General features: G+C 42.7%; 1 non-coding gene across 1 annotated transcript; it reads left to right on the top strand.

Moving 5' to 3' along the window:
* Positions 1-1,321: 1,321 nt before the first annotated feature.
* Positions 1,322-1,428, top strand: LOC112084880. The gene has a single exon (XR_002898537.1). It is a non-coding gene; the product is annotated as a small nucleolar RNA R71 (small nucleolar RNA).
* The last annotated feature ends 19,023 nt before the right edge of the window (positions 1,429-20,451 follow it).

The raw sequence follows: 20,451 nt of genomic DNA, 5'->3' as shown, positions 1-20,451 counted from the left end.
CCAGAAACCCATATGGTTTCTTGGAGTAGGAATCTCCAAATGTGATAGAAGAAGGGTAGGACGTTATAGACTTGACCTTTAGCTTCTCCATCATGTCCTTAGACATTATGCTAACACTTGACCCTGAGTCACACAAAGCATTCTCCACTTTAAAGTTGCCAAGAGTGCAAGAGATGGTGAACTTCCCTGGGTTGCCTAGCTTTGGGAGGGAGGTGGTCTTCATCTGCGTTGATTCAGAGGTGGAGGCACTATCTGTTGGCTTTGCTTGACCAGGTGGCAGCTCTGTTGTTGCAATAGACCTTGAAGCATTCCCTTGCTACAAAAAAAAAAACAGAACTGGCTGCCCCCACACTTTCATTCTCAATGTCCTCATTGAGTTCATGTAAGAAGCCCATGAAATCCTCTATAATGGCATTCTCATCCACATGAGTTTGTGCAGGTTCACTAGAGACTTGACCATAGAGAAGGTCTTTTATTTCTTGCACAGCAGCTGAATGTTCATCATTGCAGTAGATGGCATTGCAGTAATCCTTTGGGTTTTGAACAGCTTTACCAAGAAGAGAGACTTGTGGTTCAGAAGTGCAGATGCCCTTGGTCTTTTTAATAGCCTTTAGTTCAGCGCCCAGTGTCTCCAGGTCAGATACCATTTTTTTGTTGTCCTAGTAAGAGCTGTTGGAGAACAACATTGAAATCAGGACTTTGTTGAACAGGTGGTGGGTTAAAACCAGGAGGTGGTGGCCTTTGTTGCTGGAAGCTGAGTTGGTTATTGAAGCTATTCCCTTGATTCTGAACCGCTGGTTGCTGAAAACCCTGTTGACTTTGGGAGTTACCTTGGTACTGATTCTGTTGAACAAAGCGTTGAGGAGTGTATATTTGGTCTTGGGGGTTGGCCACATTGTTGCTCCTATAGGACAAGTTCTGGTGTTTGTTGAAGTTGTTGTAACCATTGAACTTGTTTTGATTCCCAATGAAGTGCAAGTCCTCTTGAGTGAGACCCTCTTCATTGAGATTTGTGAAGCATCTCTTCTCTTCACTCACATAGTGTATAGGCTTTTGAGTGGCAGCTAGGGCTTTGTCAAGCTTTATATTCAGCACTTTAAACTTCTCTTCCAGCCCTTAGTGTCTACCTGAATCTTCTCCTCTATAGCTTCTATCATAATCTTCCCCATAAGTGTCTTGGCTCATTGCTAAGTTCTCAACAAGTTCCATAGCTGCATTGATTTCTTTTGCCAAGAAATTTCCATTTGATGCTGTGTCCAACTTAATCCTGATCTTAGGAACAGCTCCTCTATACAAAGTGCTAAGGAGAGAGGCTTCTGAAAATCCATGATGTGGACACTTGTTTGTGTAGCTTCTAAACCTGTCCAAAGCTTCTCCAAAGGTCTCATTAGAATGTTGAGTGAAGCTGGAAATCTGGTTCCTTAGCTTTGCAGTCCTTGAGCTTGAGAAGAACTTGGATAGAAAGGCAATCTTGCACTGCTCCCATGTGTGGATGGATCCTCTTGGGAGGTTCTTTTCCCACTGATGTGCCTTATCTCCAAGGCTGAATGGGAACAATCTCAGTTTGAAGCTGTCTTCAGATACCCCATTGATCTTAGTGAGATCACAAACTCTGTCAAACTGATCTAGATGCTCCAAGGGATCCTCCATAGGTAAGCCATGGAACTTCTGATTCTGAACCATATTGATCAAAGAGGCCTTCACCTCAAAGTTGTCGTTTTGGACAGGAGGTGGCCTGATTCCTGCTCCATACTGGTGTGCATAAGCTCGGTCATTCTCACCAACAAAGACTGGTGGAGGCTGATGACGTATGGGTGGGTTTGGGTGGGGCTGTGGTGGATTAACCTGAGGTCGGTCTTGGTGCTGGTTACCCTGAGCTTGTCCCTGATGGACCGGAGCTTGTTGAACCTGAATTCCAATCCCATTACCAGCTCTTTGACCGTGATCAGCTTCTTGAGCCTGATGCTCATTCCCAACTTGCTGATCCATTCCTAACCTTTCCAAGTGAACAGCTCTTTCTCTTTGTCTTCTTGCTTGGCTTCTTGTGATCATAAACCTGAAAACAAAGACAGAACTTGAAAGGTGATCAGTAAAACAAAAGAAACTTGATCTCGAAAACTATATCAGAAACTAATGCTAACAATCCCCACACAATATGGCAACGGCGCCAATTGATAGCTAAGATTTTTCAGGTCTTAGATGGGTTATCAATCCCCTTGTCAAAGTAGTATAAGGGGTGTCAATCCATGTGTGTGGTAGTTAGGCACTAGTTTATGTGATAAGCTCTTAAGTCAAGTGATCAAAGATGAGTTTTGGTGTGAACAAAGTAACAAGAAAGCATAAAACAAGAAACAAGCAAGCTATGATGAATGAACTAAACAAGGCAAGCAAACAAAACAAAGTGATGATGATTAAGCAAATGATAAAAGCTAAACCTCTAGATGTGATCATTGATTAGGGTGCTGTAGATATCAATTCATGATGCTAAGAACAATAATGCAATGCAAGTTACTCTTTAGTCTAGACTTCAAAAAAGATTAATTCATTCCTATGACAATAATCCCTTTGCTAATCACTTTATCAAGTCTAACAACCATTAGATATAATCAAGCAATCAACAAGCATAATGCATCAAGCCTAATAAGTGACCAAACAATCTCTCAACCAAGAAGACTGAATCTTACACAGAAAGACATAGCAAGCAATCACATGATCTCAAACATTTCAACTTAGAACTCTAATCTAGACTAATCCTCTCATGAAGGCATTAATCTCTACACTAATCAGCTTTCAAACCAAATTCCGATTTGTGAAATATGAACTAATGAGCATTAATAAACAGTTCTAATATGTCATTTATGCAATTAACAAACATTCCCATGACATTAATGCATAAACCCTTAGTTAGCTTTCATTCAGGCATTTCATCAAACACCTTGTGGGTGGAGATTTGCCTAAGCTCTAGACCAGAGTGATGTGCAAAGATCTAGCATTAGGAACAGCTAAATAAGGAAATGAAATGAGAATCTAGTCCCTAAATATCATAAATCAAACATCTAAGCACCCTAATCTACACACCTAGAAGCTTAAAAGATGACTACTCACTAATCATGAAGAACACATCTAATCTTTTGCAAGAGATGATGTTAATCATGATTAGAAGCAACAATAAGATGATGAGATGATAAGAAACAGCTTTGGAATGATCAAATCCCTTCAGATCTCTTAATCAAAAAAGTATTTACACTAAAAAGGAAAGAAAACTAGAGTGAAAACTAAGTGAAAGATAAGATGTTTAGGGTTTTCTCCAAAAAGCTATACACAGGTGAGGGTTCCTCCATGATCCCAGCTCCAAGTTGCTCCCAAAAGTCTCCAAATGACCTAAGAACACTCCAAAAATGCAGGACACTCTAGGACCTAATGTAATTCCTAACTAAAGACAAAAGCAAAGACAAATATATGTAAAACTACCTAAATGTATGCATGAGACTAAATATTTGGACAAAAATGCAATCCTAAACATGAAAAATATGAGTATATCAAACAACCTGAACTAGATGCTTACCACAGAAAGAAGTTCTTCAGAGATGTGCAAAGATACCATTGAGATGCAACCTGTATTGCAAGAGTGTCATGGTTCAGCTTTTGGGGGTCACATGGGAGCATTTAAGACTGTGACCAAAGTTCGTCAGAGTGGGTTTTGGTGGCCCACAATGTTCAAGGATGCTCAGATGGTTGTTCCAGCATGTGATGCCTGTCAGAGGTATGGGAACATTTCAAAGAGGAGTGAGATGCCTCAAAATCCAATACTAGAGGTTGAAATCTTTGATTGCTGGGGAGTGTACTTTATGGGGCCTTTCAACCCATCTTATGGGAATCAGTACATACTAGTGGTTGTGGACTATGTGTCCAAGTGGGTTAAGGCTATTGCTTCCCCTACCAATGATTCCAAGGTAGTAGTGAGGTTGTTCAAGAACATAATCTTCCCAAGATTTGGAATACCCAGGGTTGTTATTTCTGATGGAGGATCTCATTTTGTAAACAAGACCTTGGAGGGATTGCTGAGAAAGCATGGAGTGAAACACAAGGTAGCTACTCCTTATCATCCTCAAACTAGTGGCCAGGTTGAAGTATCTAATAGACAGATTAAGGCCATTCTTGAGAGGACTGTTAGCTCAAGCAGAAAAGATTGGAGCAAAAGACTGGTTGATCCATTGTGGGCTTATAGAACAGCCTTGAAGACTCCAATTGGGACTTCTCCTTTCTATCTGCTATATGGGAAGAGCTACCACCTTCCTGTTGAGCTGGAGTACAAGGCTTTATGGGCTGTGAAGTTGCTGAACTTTGATATCAAGACAGCTCAAGAGAAAATGGTCATTCAACTCCATGAACTTGAAGAGATCAGACTGGGGTCTTTTGAGAGCTCCAAGTTCTACAAAGAAAAGACCAAGGCTCTGCATGATCAAAAGATTCTGAAAAGGGAGTGCAAGGAAGGTGATCTGGTGTTGCTGTTCAACTCTAGGATTAAGTTGTTTCCTGGAAAACTTAAGTCTAGATGGTCTGGTCCCTTTAAGGTTCTTGAGGTCAGGCAATATGGAGCTGTTATGTTAGAGGGCAAGGATGGTCAAAAGTTTGTGGTAAATGGCCAAAGGATCAAGCACTACCTAGTCTCACAAAGGAAGGAGGAAGCTACATCAGTTCTCCTTCTTGATCCACCACCAGCCTGTTAAACAGGTTTTCAAAGTCAAACTTAGAGACTTTAAACAAAGTGCTCTTGGGAGACACCCCAAGCTTATCCTTGTACATAGTTCTTTTGATTTCTTTTCTTTCTTTTTATGTTTTAGAACTTTTTGATGGGTTTTGTGAGTTGATCTCAGGTTCTAGGTGAGTTTTAGAGGCTGTGGCTCAGGGATAAAGTGGAATGGAGCATGTGATAAGGCTAAGAGAAGAGTTTAAGGCATGAAAACTTGAAGGACGCCTGTGTGCTACTTGGGTGTGCGGCTCAGTTAGGCCATGGACCAACTCGCATAAGAACTTGCAATTTAGTCCTACTTGGGTCTCCGGATCATTCACCTAGCAGCAGAAGATTTGAGAACAAAGAAATGCTAAGTGTTGGAGTATGCGAGTTGGTAATGCGGGTTAGATGCAAGAGATCCCAGGCCACACTTCTATTCGCAATTTACACCGACCTAGTGCTGCGACACAGTCCAAAGGCCGACCAAGTCGCACCAGAAGAACACAAGCCGAGGTGTCTAAGTGTCAGAACGTGCGACCTGGTCCTGCGGGTCAGATGCAAGGAGAACCAAGCCGCACGACCATTCGCAAATTGCACCGAGTTGGTCATGCAAGTCGATACCAAAAGATCCAAGACCGCACATGAAGAACAGGATGCAAAATCGTCTAAGTGTCCAGACCTGCGACTTAGGCGTGCAGCTTAAACCGAGGAGAGGCCAGGCCGCATGAACATCCCCAATTCACACCGAGACGGGCTTGCGAGCTGATGCAAAACAACCCCAGGCCGCACACCAAACAAAGAACCCATAGATGCCTAAGTACCAAAGCCTGCGAGAAGATCATGCGGCTTAACTCACGAAGGGACCAAGGCGCAGGAACATTCGCAATTCACACCGATTGAGACGTGCGGGTGAGCTGAAGGAATGGCCAGGTCGCAGCATGGAAGAAGGGACTAAGCCGTGCAGAAGAGGTTTTACTGTGGCTTGGGCGTGCGGGACAGCTAGAAGAAAGGACCACGTCGCACAAGAATTCACGTTCTACACCGAGTTGGTCGTGTGGCTCGGTCACGGGAGTTCCAACCCGCACAAGGAGAGAAAGGAGTCCGGTCAATGAGGAAAGGACAGGTGAAAGCCTTGACTGGTCAAAGTGGATCTATTGACCACCAGTCCAAAGGCTGAACCTAGTCCCACACTCTCTCTTCCTCACCAAAACCACGAGTTTGCTCTCTTACCTCATTTCTCTCCATTGTTTTCATCATAACTCTCTCATTTCTCCACCAAATTCGTTGATTCAAAGTGCTCTGAGCTCGTTTTTGAGTTGTTTAGGGTTTAGGGTTTAGGATTGCATTTCGAACTCGTTTGCATCATAATCCCAAGGTATTCACTCTGTTAAAATTCATCTTTTTCCATGTCCTTAAATGGTGATTTTTGAACTTCAAAGTGTGAGATCGATTTTGATAGGTTGTTTTAGATCTTTGGATTATTTTTATAAATGCTAGGGTGTTAGATGGTCATGGAAAACAGAGCACATTCTTGGTGATTCATTGTTTTTGAATTTTGAAAATTGTTGCAAGTTAATTCATGAAAAATCGATTTTTTTTCTTGGAAAAGAAATGAACTTGTTTCCTGCTGAGTCCTTGCTTTGCACTCTTGCTTTTGCATTGCTATGAACTCATTGGACTGATGCGTGGCTTGTGAAACTTGTTCATATGCTTTGGAAATAGATTTTTGCAACAAATATTTTTCAAAATTTTGGAGAATTTTGTGAAACTTGATCTTGTGCTCATCTTGTTTTTTGAGAAATTTATTGGCAGATGACTGAAAGAACCAACTCTCTAGCCAAGAAGAAGGGCACTGCAACCAAGGACAAGGGTTTGGTCTCAGGGTCTTCACAGCCAAAAGGAAAAGGCCAAGTCACCAAGAAAATCACAAAGCAAGGGAAAGGTGAACAAGCGCCGAAAAGGACAAGGCATGAAGAGAAAGCATTGGTGGTTGGTTCTGGTTCCAAGAAGAAAGGGAAACAATTGGCTGTGGTATCTGATGATGAACAGACTGAGAGTGGATCAAGCAGCTCAGCTGGAGGTTCCCAAGGCACCATTGAAGAGGCATCAAAGAGGATCAAGAAAACTGAACCAGAAACACCTGATTATCTAGCCAAGTTTCAACAGATGGGGATCCAGCAAGGGAGGTTCCCTGATGTGGACTTTTTGAGGAAGATTGGCATCTATGAAGATGTCAAAACTTTGCTTGGGAACATGGGCATTGAATCACTTTTGGAGATGAGAGAGATCGCATATGAAGAAGAGTCTCAAGAGTTCTTGGCTTCTTTTGATGCTTTTATGTACTACCCAAGGGATTCAAGGATTCTTCAAGGGGATGGTCTTGGTTACATGGAGTTTACTGTGAAAGGAAAGGAATACACAGTGTCATTCAGGGAATTGAATGAGATATTTGGGTTTTCTGCGCCTAAGAACATTCCTCTCTCCAACCAGATTAATCTTAGAAAGGAATATATTCAGGCTCTATGGAGATCAATAGCTTCTGGGAAGTACACAGCTGGAGCAGCTAAGTCCTCTTGGATAAGGAACCCAGTGATGAGATATGTCCACAAGATCCTCTCTCACAGCTTCTTCTTCAAACTTGATGTTGGGAGAGTTCATAAGGGTGATCTGAATCTCCTTGGTGTGGGGCTAAAACAGTTGATGCCAACTCATGAAGATGGGAAGACCTATGAAGGATATGCTTACACACCTTGCCTTGCCTCTCAATTAGCAAGGTATTTGATGTTCTACAAGAAGTGCATTTGGGGTTCAACAAAGAAGGATGCAAAGCTGACCCATGGATGGGTTGTAACAAAGATCTTGAAGGCAAAGGGGTACAGGTTCAAGGAGAACAAGGCAAGGTTTGATCTGATTAATGAAGCCCATTTGTGTAAGATCGGTTTCCTTCAAGGAAGAGTTGGAGCCAAGCTGGTTTACCACTTCAAGTCCTTCATTGATGAGCCAGTCCAAACTCTCCTGCCCAATCCCTCCATCACCACAGTCCATGTAAAGTGGAACATTCACTTTTACTTGCTGAAGGAAGAGCTGTACAATGTCCAAACTGATCCACCAATCCTCAAGTACAAGAAAGCTTGCAGAGAAGAAGCCTCCAGGGAAAGGAAAGCAACCGCTGAGAATGCTACCACAAGTGCTGCTGCTGCTGGAGATGATGGTCTGCTTCCACCTCAAAAACGTTATGGTGGAAACAGATATCACTTTGATGATTACAACTGGGAGGAGCCAGGCACTTCAGGGTTTAGAGCTCAACAAAAGATCGGTGTTCTCCAACAATGGTGCAAGTACCAGGATAAAACAATCCACAAGATGGCAGAGTGCATCAAGGAGATGAAGAAGAGGATCAAGAAGCTTGAAAACCCTTGCAAAGGTGGGTCTCCAACACCGGTTTCACCAAGGAACAGAAAAGAGGTTGGAGAGAGTTCCATAAACTGCACGGCCCTGGTCCCATATGGCACAGCATGGGTGGATCTTGAAGACTATTCTGATGAGGCAAGCCATCATTCCTGGGAGACACCATCCGGTCACACTTCAAACCCCTCTTACTCCTTGGGGTAAGACTTCCACACCTCTTAGGTAATACTCCAAACCTTGTACATATGCATGTAGATTTTCTTTTCCTCTTTGCATTTTACTTGTTTGTTTTGCTTTCACTCCTTTCTCATGCTTTTATAACACAAGGGACTGTGTTATTTAAGTGTGGGGGAGGAGTTTCATCTTTTACTAATCATGTTTTCTCTGTTCTTATTTTATACTTTGAGTCTTGAGTCACATTCTTGCATGCATTTATGTAGTTTCATCTAAGTGCATATAAAAAACCAAAAAAATTGAAAAATCAAAAATCCTGAGACCAAACCTTTGCCCTTTGATGCATTGCCTTCTTCTTAGCCTTAGAGTTGGTTCTTTCAGTCATCTGCCAAGAGATTCTCAAAAACAATGTTAGTACAAGAACAAGCTTCACAAAATTCTTCAAAATTTTGAAAAACATTTGTTGCAAGAATCGATTTTAAAACCACATGAACAGGTTTCTCAAGCCAATTATCAATCAAATAAGTTCATAGCAATGCAAAAACAAGAGTGCAAAGCAAAGACTCAGCAAGAAACCAATTCATCTCTTTTTTTAAAAAAAAAATTGATTTTGTTTTCTCATGAATTACTTGCAACAGTTTTCAAAACTCAAGAACAAGGAATCACCAACAAAGTGCTCTGTTTTCCAAGACTATCTAGCACCCTAGCATTTATAAAAATAATCCCAAAGCCTAAAACAACCTATCAAAATCGATTCCACACCTTAAAGTTCAAAAATCACCATTGAAGAACATGGAAAAAGATGAATTTTAACAGGATGAAATACCTTGGGATTAAGATGCAACGAGTGTGAAATGCAATCGGGATGATGTTAACAACTTAAAAACGAGCTCAGAGCACTTTGAATCAACAAATTTGGTGGAGAAATGAGAGAGATATGGTGAAAACAATGGAGAGAAATGAGAGAAAGAGTTGCAAACTCGGGTTTGTTGTGGGGAAGAGAGAGTGTGGGACAGGGTCAAGCCTTTGGACTGGTGGTCAATAGATCTATTTTGACCAGTCAAGGCTTTGACCCGTCCTTTCCTCGTTAACCGGCCTCCTTTCTCTCTTTTGTGCGTCCCGGAACCGTCGGGATCGAGCCGTATGACCGTTTCGGTGCAGAACCGGAAATGTTTTTGTGCTACCTGGTCACTCTCTTTCTATCCCGCACGAACAACCCGCAGTAAAGATGCTCAGGCTCGGTTTGATCTTTTCTCCATGCTGCTACCTGGAACCCATTGCGACCAGCTAGCATGACTAAGTCGGAGTGATTTGCGGACATGTGTGCGACTTGGTCTTGCTCGTTCCCAGGTAGCACGAATATCCCGCAGACTTTTGGGCTTAAACAACATGGACACTCCTCTTTTTGTGCGGCCTAACTCTTTTGGTTCCCAGGTAGCACGCCCATCTCGCAGCTTTTGTGACTTAGACACTATGGCCTTTCTTTTCCTGCTGCGACCTGGTCTTCATGTTTTCCAGCTAGCACGCCCAACCCGGAGTGATTTGCAAACATATGTGCGGCCTAACTCTTTTGATTCCCAGGTAGCATGACTTGGCCGCAGGTTTTTGGACTTAAGATATCTCGGCCATTCCTCTTTTGCTGCTACCTAGTCTCCTTTCTCCCAGCCAGCACATCTAAGCCGCAGCTTTTGTCACTTAAACTCCTCGGCCACTCTTCCTATGCTGCGACCTAGTTTTCATACTTCCCAGGTAGCACGACCATCTCGGAGTAATATGAGAGTCTTCATGCGGCCTGGACTCCTCTCTTCTAACCCGCAGCACCAGCTAGCACAGCCTCAGACTTAGAAACTTTGGACGTCCCCTTCTTTTGTTTTCTTTTTGTGCGGCCTGGTCTTCATACTTCCCAGGTAGCACGACCATCTCGGAGTAATTTGTGAGTGATCGTGCGACTTAGCCTCCTTGGGTTTCAGGCCGCAGCACTACGTAGCAGAGTTTGGGACTTAGAACCGTTGGCCTTTTCTTTTTCTTTCTGCGGGTTGGACCTCTTTCACCAGGTAGCACGCCCAGGCCGGAGTAAATTGCGAGTCCTGCTGTGGCCTGGGCTCTTCTTGATCCAAACCGCACACCTAGGTAGCACTGAGGCGTTCTCCAAGTTTTTCAGTCCCTAAACACTTCTCTCAGCCCCCTCTCACATCCTCCATTCCATTCATCACTGAGCCATGTCTTCCAAAGAATCACCTAGGACCTGAGACCAACTCACAAAACCCATCAAAAAGTTCTAAAACATAAAAGAATAGAGAGAAAATAAAAAGAACTATGTACAAGGATAAGCTTGGGGTGTCTCCCAAGAGCACTTTGTTTAAAGTCTCTAAGTTTGACTTTGGAAACCTGTTTAACAGGCTGGTGGTGGATCAAGAAGGGGAACTGATGTAGCTTCCTCCTTCCTTTGTGAAACCAGATAGCGCTTGATCCTTTGGCCATTTACCACAAACTCTTGACCATTCTTTCCTTCCAAGACAACAGCTCCATATGGCCTGACCTCAAGAACTTTAAAGGGACCAGACCATCTAGACTTAAGTTTTCCAGGAAACAACTTAAGCCTAGAGTTGAACAGCAACACCAGATCACCATTCTTGAACTCCCTTTTCAGAATCTTTTGATCATGCAAAGCCTTGGTCTTCTCCTTGTAGATCTTTGAGCTCTCAAAAGCCTCAAGCCTAGTCTCCTCAAGTTCATGGAGTTGCATGACCCTCTTCTCTTGAGCTGTCTTGATATCAAAGTTAAGCAACTTCACAGCCCACAAAGCCTTGTACTCCAGCTCAACAGGAAGGGGGCAGCTCTTCCCATAAATCAGACTGAAAGGTGATGTCCCAATTGGAGTTTTAAAGGCAGTCCTGTAAGCCCACAATGCATCATCTAGCCTTTTGCTCCAATCTTTTCTGCTTGAGCTAACAGTCCTCTCAAGAATGGCCTTGATCTGTCTATTAGATACCTCAACTTGGCAACTAGTTTGGGGATGATATGGAGTAGCTATCTTGTGTTTCACTCCATGCTTTCTCAACAAACCCTCCAAAGTCTTGTTCACAAAATGAGATCCTCCATCAGAGATAACAACCCTTGGAACTCCAAATCTTGGGAAGATAATGCTCGTGAACAGCTTCACTACAACCTTGGAATCATTGGTAGGGGAAGCAATGGCCTCAACCCATTTGGACACATAGTCCACAGAAACAGGTATATACTGATTCCCATAGGATGAAATGAAGGGCCCCATAAAGTCAATCCCCCAGCAATCAAAGATCTCAACTTCTAGAATGGGGTTTTGAGGCATCTCACTCCTCTTTGATATGTTCCCATGCCTCTGACAGGCATCACATGCTGAAACCACCAACTGAGCATCTTTGAACATTGTAGGCCACCAAAACCCACTCTGAAGAACCTTGGCCACAGTCTTGAATGCTCCCATGTGACCTCCAAAAGCTGAACCACGACACTCTTGCAACACAGGTTGCATCTCCTCCTCAGCAAGACACCTTCTATACAGCTGATCTTTGTTCAGGACATAGAGGTAGGGCTCATCCCAATGGTATCTTTGAACTTCTCTGAAGAACTTCTTCCTGTGGTAAGCATCTAATTCAGGTGGCTCCACCCCACAGGCAAGATAATTCACTATGTCTGCAAACCAAGGCATCCTTCTCTCTTGAATACTCTCTACTTCTTCAAACTCCAAATAAGAATGGAGCACCATCAGAGACTCTTCAGGTAAGGTATCATTGATTGGCACTTCAGAATCAATCCTCAGCCTGGAGAGATGGTCTGCAGCCCCATTCTCTACACCCTTTTTATCTTGTACTTCCATATCAAATTCCTGAAGTAGAAGAACCCATCTTAACAGTTGATAACTTAGGTTTTTAAGGCCTTAATAAGGGTTATCAATCCCTTATGTCACTTGTAGTACAAAGGGTATCAATCCAAATGTGTGTTTGCTAGACACTAGTTTATGTGACAAGTTCTTAAGTCAAGCTGAATAAAAGATGAGTTTGGTGAAACCAGCAACAAGAAAGCATAAACAAGAAACAAACAAGAAATGATTAATTAACTACTAAACAAGCAAGCAAACAAAATGATGATAAAGCAAATGATAAAAGCTAAACCTCTAGATGTGATCATTGATTAGGGTGCTTTAGATATTGAATCATGATGCTAAGAACATAATGCAACACTTGCTACTCTTTAGTCTAGGCTTCTTAATCAGATTAATTCATTCCCATGACAATAATCCCTTTGCTAATCACTTAATCAAGTCTAACAACCATTAGATATAATCAAGCAATCAACAAGCATAATGCATCAAGCCTAATAAGTGACCAAACAATCTCTCAACCAAGAAGACTGAATCTTACACAGAAAGACATAGCAAGCAATCACATGATCTCAAACATTTCAACTTAGAACTCTAATCTAGACTAATCCTCTCATGAAGGCATTAATCTCTACACTAATCCACTTTCAAACCAAATCATCATTTGTGAAATATGAACTAATGAGCATTAAGAAACAGTTCTAATATGTCATTCATGCATTTAACAAATCATTCCCATGATGAAAAAGGCATAAACCCTTAAGTTAGCTCATTCAGGCATTTCATCAAACACCTTGTGGGTGGAGATTTGCCTAAGCTCTAGATCAAGCTTATAATGAGAGATCTAGCATTAAGAGCAGCTAACTAAGGAAATGAAATGAGAATCTAGAACCTAAACATCATAAATCAAGAATCAAAGCACCCTAATCTACACACCTATAAGCTTAAAAGATGACTACTCACTAATCATGAAGAACACACCATTTCCTTTGCAAGAGGTGATGTTAATCATGATTAGAGGCAAAGATAAGAAGATGAGATGATAAGAAACAGACTTAGATTGATTAAATCCTTTAGATCTCTCTTAATCAAACTCGTTTTTATACAAAAAAGGAAAGAGAAACAAGAGAAAACAAAGCTTAAGTCTTGGAAAAAACCCTAAAAAGCATATATAGTGTCTCTTGCGGACCGGGTCAGCCCAGGACAAACTTGGTCCTGACCCGGCTTTGATTGATAGTGGTGTGGTTTGCCACGGTCAGATGATTCTTGGACAGACCGTGGCAAACTGACCGTGGCAAACTGATAGTGTCAAAGTTCTTGGACAGATTCTTCATGATCAAGGTTGACATGGCTTGATTTACACCAGGTCTAGTGGCCGTGTCTCTTCTTTTCTGGGTTTGGGTGATGAACTTCTTGGATTGCAACGGTCTAGTAGCTCTTGGTCAAGCCCCGTGGCAAGTGGTCGTGTCAAAAGCCGAAGGTGTGTAAAAGTTGCCATGGTCAAGTCCTAGACCGTGGCATTCAAACCGTGTCAAAACCCGAATGTTTGTAAAGTTCCTCCCAGCCAAGTGTTTGTTTGCCACGGTCAAGTGTATACCGTGGCATGAAGATCGTGTCAATCGCTGAAGGTGTGTAAAAGTTGCCACGGTCAAGTCCCAGACCGTGGCATTCAAACCGTGTCATCTTTCACTTAGCTCGCATCATTCAGGGCTGTCTGGACCACTTCGCATTCCGGAGAGTGTAACTCATAAGATACTTGTCCGAATTGAGTGATTCCGGTTGCAGAGGCGCGAGGACTCATATATATACAACTTTGGTGAAGGAAGCTTTGGTACTTGGGAAGTGGAAGGCTTCCTGGAGGGCTCATCTTCGCAGTGAATTTACACGATCAGAGAGAGGCGTCTAGACATGTGTCCATTCCGGAGACTGTATCTTTCTGATCATAGATCCGAATGGAATGCTCTTGGACGTTCTGGAAAGAGGACTCAAATATCTCTGACTCTCATGAAGGCCCCGGAAACCGAATCGGTCTGGAAGTGCACCGTCCTTCGCATTCTTCGGAGCTCATCGGCTTGGTCCAAAACGGCAGCGAGACAGGAGTTTCTTCCGACGAGCTTAACGTTCTGCTCACGCGTCCGAATTCCATGATTCCACTTGTTCTGGAACCGTGATCTAATCTACTCCAACTTTGACGAAGCCTCCGACAACTGAATCGGACCGGAAGGTTCCCCGGACAGGCGATCATTCAGGAGTATCGGATTGCTCCGGATTGGATGCGAGAGAGGTCTGTCTTCCGGTGACCGTATCTTTCCGCTCAGTGCTCCAAATGCCCTGATTCAACCTGTCCTGGGTTCTCGATGCAATTATCTCCAACTTTGCTAAAGACCCTGTAAGCTGAATCGGCCGGAAAGAGCTTCCGGTGACGCGATTTCGGAAATGTATCTGCACCCGGGATTTTTGCCCGAGAGACTTGACCGCGGTACGTGTTTTTCGCCGAGAAAGCTACCCGCGGGAAGGATTTTGGCCGAGAATCTTCGGCCATCAGTACATCATTTTGCCTAGAAACCCAAAATTGCTCCTTTTCACCATTTTTGATCATTTCAACTCCATTTCTTCATCTGAATCACATCCTCCACTCCAAATAAGCTCCAAAAGCACCTGTTTAACACTCCAAACCATGCAAAACTATCTTGGACCTCATGCAATCTCCTAAGTCCTAAAACAATGCCTAAAGACCTAAAATGTATGCAAATGAGACATAATTTGGACTAGAATATGTACATTAAATGATGCAATTTATGAATATATCAACTCCCCCACACTTATCCTTTGCTTGTCCTCAAGCAAAAAAGGAACAAATGAGAGGAAAAGGTTGAATGCATTGGGAGCTCATTTTTCCTTTGAAAGAGAAAAGTGACCACTAAGAGAATTCAAGTTCATGCTCAATATGCAATGCAAGACCATACTCTGATGTATCAACTCAACAGTAATCTCCACAAGTTCTCTTATTCCTCAACTCTTTGACATTCATTAAGCTCTTTACCAAGTGGATCAAATGATGCAGTGTTCAAACAAGCAAAGTTTGGCTAGGGTGAGGTAATGAGACTAAAATGGTCTCATCAGCACCTAAGTGGGTTCAATGCAGCAAGGGGATCTCTCTATGAATGATCAAACCTTGGCAGAATGCTAAAGGTAAAAAGCAACCTATGCATACAAGGGCAAGGACTCATCCCACCCCACACTCTACTCAAAGCTTTCTCACTTGCTCAACCTCTCAAGAACCTCACTTTTCACACTCATTTTCCTCTCACTAGGGGACTCACTTTTCATTTTCACACTCAAGTCTTGGAGTTCAAACTTTACATAGCTCTTTTTCACTTTCTTTTGTAACTTCTAGCCTCTTTTTCTTTCTTTTTAAAACATTTGAGCTCTTTGGCTTCTTTTCTTTTCCTTTCACTTAGAGGCTAGACTCTTCCTTTTCAAAACACTAGAGCTCCCTTTCTTTGACTCAAAACTCCAAGACTGATTTTTTTTCTTTTTTTTTTCTATCCCCTAGTTCTCACCACTCTCCTTTTTCCACTCATCTCTCCTTTTTCCACTCACCAACAAGTATCCCCCCACACTTAGTTCTTGCCAGATCTCTCAGCTCCTTGATGATGGAACTTAACGCTTAATGAGACTTGCCCTTGTCGCTCTAAACCTAACACTTTCTGCTAAGTTTGATTCAAGGTGGCCTTTCAATCGCACACAAACATTTGGCTTGAAGGAAGGATGGGTTCAAGGTGAGGAAAACTGATCCAGATGTGGACTCAGCTATTTGATCTAAGGAAGAGGGTGGTAAAAACAGGATTCTAGCTCAAATGTGTATATAGGTATCCACAAGCTTATTCAAACAATGCATCACAAGATAATTTCAAGTCAAGTTCAAGGTTTTCACTTATTAGAGTTGAGTTCAATTCAAACTTGCTTCTCAGATTCAAACCATTTCAAGCCTTGCAAGCACAGAAGTCATTTCACAAGCATATTTAATCCAAATTCTCAAAGTGATGTACTCTCAAGGAAAGAACCTATCATTACTCCCATGCACAATGAAACCTATATGATGCAACTAGACTCAATCTTAAAAATCTGAAATGCAACTAGAATGAACATTGTTTTGTGAAATTTTTTCAGATTTTTCCATTTTTTTGGTTTTTTATATGCACTTAGATGAATGCAAAATGAGACTCAAAGTGAAAAGGAAAATAAGAGCAGAATAAACATGATTAGTAAACACAAAACCCCTCCCCCACACTTAAATAACACAGTCCCTTGTGTTATAAAAGCATGTGAAAGAGGAGAAATCAAATATGAAATGCAAAAGATAAAGAAAAATGCTAAATGCTCATTTACAAGTGTTTGGAGTGATACCTGATGTGGTTCTTATGCAAAAGGGGAGTGAGAGTGTCTGCACCAGATGAGGCCAGACATCACTAGAGATGGTTTTGGCTTGGCCTGAACTCCCTTGTGCGGCATGGACTTGTCTTGGACCAACTCGCACACCCAAGTAGCACACCAGGCGGCTCACCAGTTTTCATTCCTTAAGTCCTTCCTCAGCTTGTTCACAGACTCCTTTTCGATTTGTCCTTGGACCACAGCATTCCTTATTCACCTTAGACCTGAAAACACTTCACAAAACCCATCAAATTATCCTAAAACATGAAAAAGAAGAGAAAAGATTAAGAAGATTATATACAAGGATAAGCTTGGGGTGTCTCCCAAGAGCACTTTGTTTAAAGTCACTAAGTTTGACTTTGAAAAACCTGTTTTTAGCTGGGGTGAGGTTGAGCACTGATGCTTTTCAGCACTTCAATGGTCCTGAGCAAGAAAGCTGAGTTGGTTTGCTGCCTTTGGGAACCATTAGACCCTTGTCCTTGAGATCCCATCTTGAGACCTTTGTCCACCACCTCTTGAATACCATCTGGGTCTTTATCAAAGATGGCCTTTGTGAGACATGCCCTCACTTCAGCAAACAGACCTGGTTTCCCATTGCAATCCAGCTTATACTTCAGAGATCCATCATCATCAACCCAAGGAGTGAGATCAAAGTCTTGGGAAGAAATATCAGGTTTAATACTCTTGTCTTCTGATGCTGAGCCATCACTTTTGGCGTTAATCATCCTTAGGTCACTAAGTGTAGGAGACCATGAGAGTAAGATATCTTTTTCTCTGATCAATGGCCCTCCATTCTCATACTTGTAACCAGAGTTGATGTGGGATTCTTTCTCATTTTCCACAGCTGAAAGAGATTTGGATCCACCTAAAATCCCAGCACTTCCCACATACTTCATCTCAAGTACCTTAGCCGAAGGTGTGTAAAAGTTGCCACGGTCAAGTCCCAGACCGTGGCATTCAAACCGTGCCATCTTTCACTTAGCTCGCATCATTCAGGGCTGTCTGGACCACTTCGCATTCCGGAGAGTGTAACTCATAAGATAGTTGTCCGAATTGAGTGATTCCGGTTGCAGAGGCGCGAGGACTCATATATCTACAACTTTGGTGAAGGAAGCTTCGGTACTTGGGAAGTGGAAGGCTTCCTGGAGGTCTCATCTTCGCAGTGAATTTACACGATCAGAGAGAGGCGTCTAGACATGTGTCCATTCCGGAGACTGTATCTTTCTGTTCTTAGATCCGAATTGAATGATCCTGGACGTTCTGGAAAGAGGACTCAAATATCTCTGATTCTCATGAAGGCTCCGGAAACCGAATCGGTCTGAAAGTGCACCGTCCTTCGCATTCTTCGGAGCTCATCGGCTTGGTCCAAAACGGCAGCGAGACAGGAGTTTCTTCCGACGAGCTTAACGTTCTGCTCACGCGTCCGAATTCCATGATTCCACTTGTTCTGGAACCGTGATCTAATCTACTCCAACTTTTACGAAGCCCCCGACAACTGAATCGGACCGGAAGGTTCCCCGGACAGGCGATCATTCAGGAGTATCGGATTGCTCCGGAATGGATGCGAGAGAGGTCTGTCTTCCGGTGACCGTATCTTTCCGCTCAGTGCTCCAAATGCCCTGATTCAACCTGTCCTGGGTTCTTGACGCACTTATCTCCAACTTTCTGAAGACCCTGTAAGCTGAGTCGGCCGGCAAGAGCTTTCGGTGACGCGATTTTGGAAATGTATCTGCACCCGGGATTTTTGTCCGAGAGACTTGACCGCTGTACGTGTTTTTGGCCGAGAAAGCTACCCGCGGGAAGGATTTTGGCCGAGAATCTTCGGCCATCAGTACATCATTTTGCCTAGAAAACCAAAATTGCTCCTTTTCACCATTTTTGATCAATTCAACTCCATTTCTTCATCTGAATCACATCCTCCACTCCAAATAAGCTCCAAAAGCACCTGTTTAACACTCCAAACCATGCAAAACTATCTTGGACCTAATGCAATCTCCTAAGTCCTAAAACAATGCCTAAAGACCTAAAATGTATGCAAATGAGACATAATTTGGACTAGAATATGTACATTAAATGATGCAATTTATGAATTTATCAACAGTCTTGACTGCATGAGGGCTGCATGATCAGTATATACAATGACTTTTGATGCCACCAGGTAGGTTCTGAATTTATCAAAGGCAAAGACTATTGCCAGCATTTCCTTCTCAGTAGTAGCATACTTCTCTTGTGCAAAGTCAAGTGTTCTACTAGCATAGTAGATGACATGAAGCTTCTTATCTTTCTTCTGGCCAAGTACTGCTCCAACAGCAAAATCAGATGCATCTGTCATGACCTCAAAAGGCAGGGACCAGTCTGGTGCCTGAACTATTGGTGCACTAACCAATGCCTCCTTGATCAACTTGAAGGCCTCTTCACATTCAGCATCAAAGATGAAATCCACTTCTTTACACAACAGCCTTGTCAAGGGCCTCGCAATTCTTGAGAAGTCTTTGATAAATCTTCTGTAAAACCCTGCATGCCCAAGGAAACTCCTTATCCCTTTGACTGAAGTGGGGGTTTGCAAATTCACCATTACTTCTACTTTTGCTCTATCAACCTCAATACCCTTCTCAGATATCTTGTGCCCAAGAACTATTCCTTCCTGCACCATGAAGTGGCACTTCTCCCAGTTCAACACCAAGTTATGCTGCTCACATCTCTCCAAGACCTATGACAAATTAGAGAGACAATCCGAGAAGGAGGAGCCATAGACACTAAAGTCATCCATGAACACCTCAACTTTCTCTTCAATAATGTCAGAGAAAATGTGCATCATACATCTTTGAAAAGTGGCCGGTGCATTACATAAACCGAAAGGCATTCGCCTGTATGCAAATGTGCCATAAGGGCATGTGAATGTTGTTTTCTCTTGATCCCGGGGATCTATGGGAATTTGGAAGAACCCCGAGTACCCATCGAGAAAACAAAAGAAGGGGTGGTTTGCAAGCCTCTCTAACATCTGATCAATGAAAGGTAAAGGAAAATGATCCTTCCTAGAGGCTGCATTGAGCTTTCTATAGTCTATACACATTCTGTGTCCTGTGACAGTTCTAGTAGCTATAAGCTCATCCTTCTCGTTTTTAACCACTGTGATCCCACCCTTCTTGGGCACAACATGAACAGGAGACACCCATCTTGAGTCAGAGATTGGGTAAATTATCCCTGCCTCAAGAAGTTTTAGTATCTCCTTCTTAACCACTTCCTTAAGGTTGGGGTTAAGTCGTCGTTGATGCTCAATAGAGGACATAGATTGGTCCTCTAGGTGGATCCTGTGGGTGCAAATGTCAGGAGAGATCCCTCTAATATCGGCCAAAGAATACCCTATGGCTCTCCTGAGCTTTCTTATCTCACTAAGCAATGCACTCTCTTGATCCTCTAATAGGCTATCATTGATGATTACTGGATATGTGGAGTTTAAGCCCAAGAAAGCATACCTGAGCCCTGTTGGTAGAGGCTTGAGCTCAACAGGGGGTGCATCAGCCTCATTCCAATCCTGGTCCAAGCTGCTTTGGCTGGTGTCTGATCCTTTGATAGCCAAGACCTCAGAGTCACTTTGTTCCAGTTCCAAAAACCTTGTCTCAGGACCCAGCTCTCTTGCATTGTCCAAATACAACTTGTACCCTTCACTTGCTTCAGCTAAGAGCCCATTGTCTCCTTGTTCTTGAGTTAGAGCAGCTTGAAGAGGATCCTCAGTGTTCAGCTCCTCAAGCAACTCATCAGCCAACTGATCCATTGTCTCACATAGAAAACATTGACCTTCAATGGTGGGTTTCTTATCATCTCATTCACATCAAAC

The sequence above is a fragment of the Eutrema salsugineum genome, unplaced genomic scaffold (genome assembly GCF_000478725.1).
Source record: "Eutrema salsugineum unplaced genomic scaffold, Eutsalg1_0 scaffold_4, whole genome shotgun sequence".
NCBI classification, from domain to species: Eukaryota; Viridiplantae; Streptophyta; class Magnoliopsida; order Brassicales; family Brassicaceae; genus Eutrema; species Eutrema salsugineum.
This window is presented reverse-complemented; position numbering and strand designations above follow the sequence as displayed.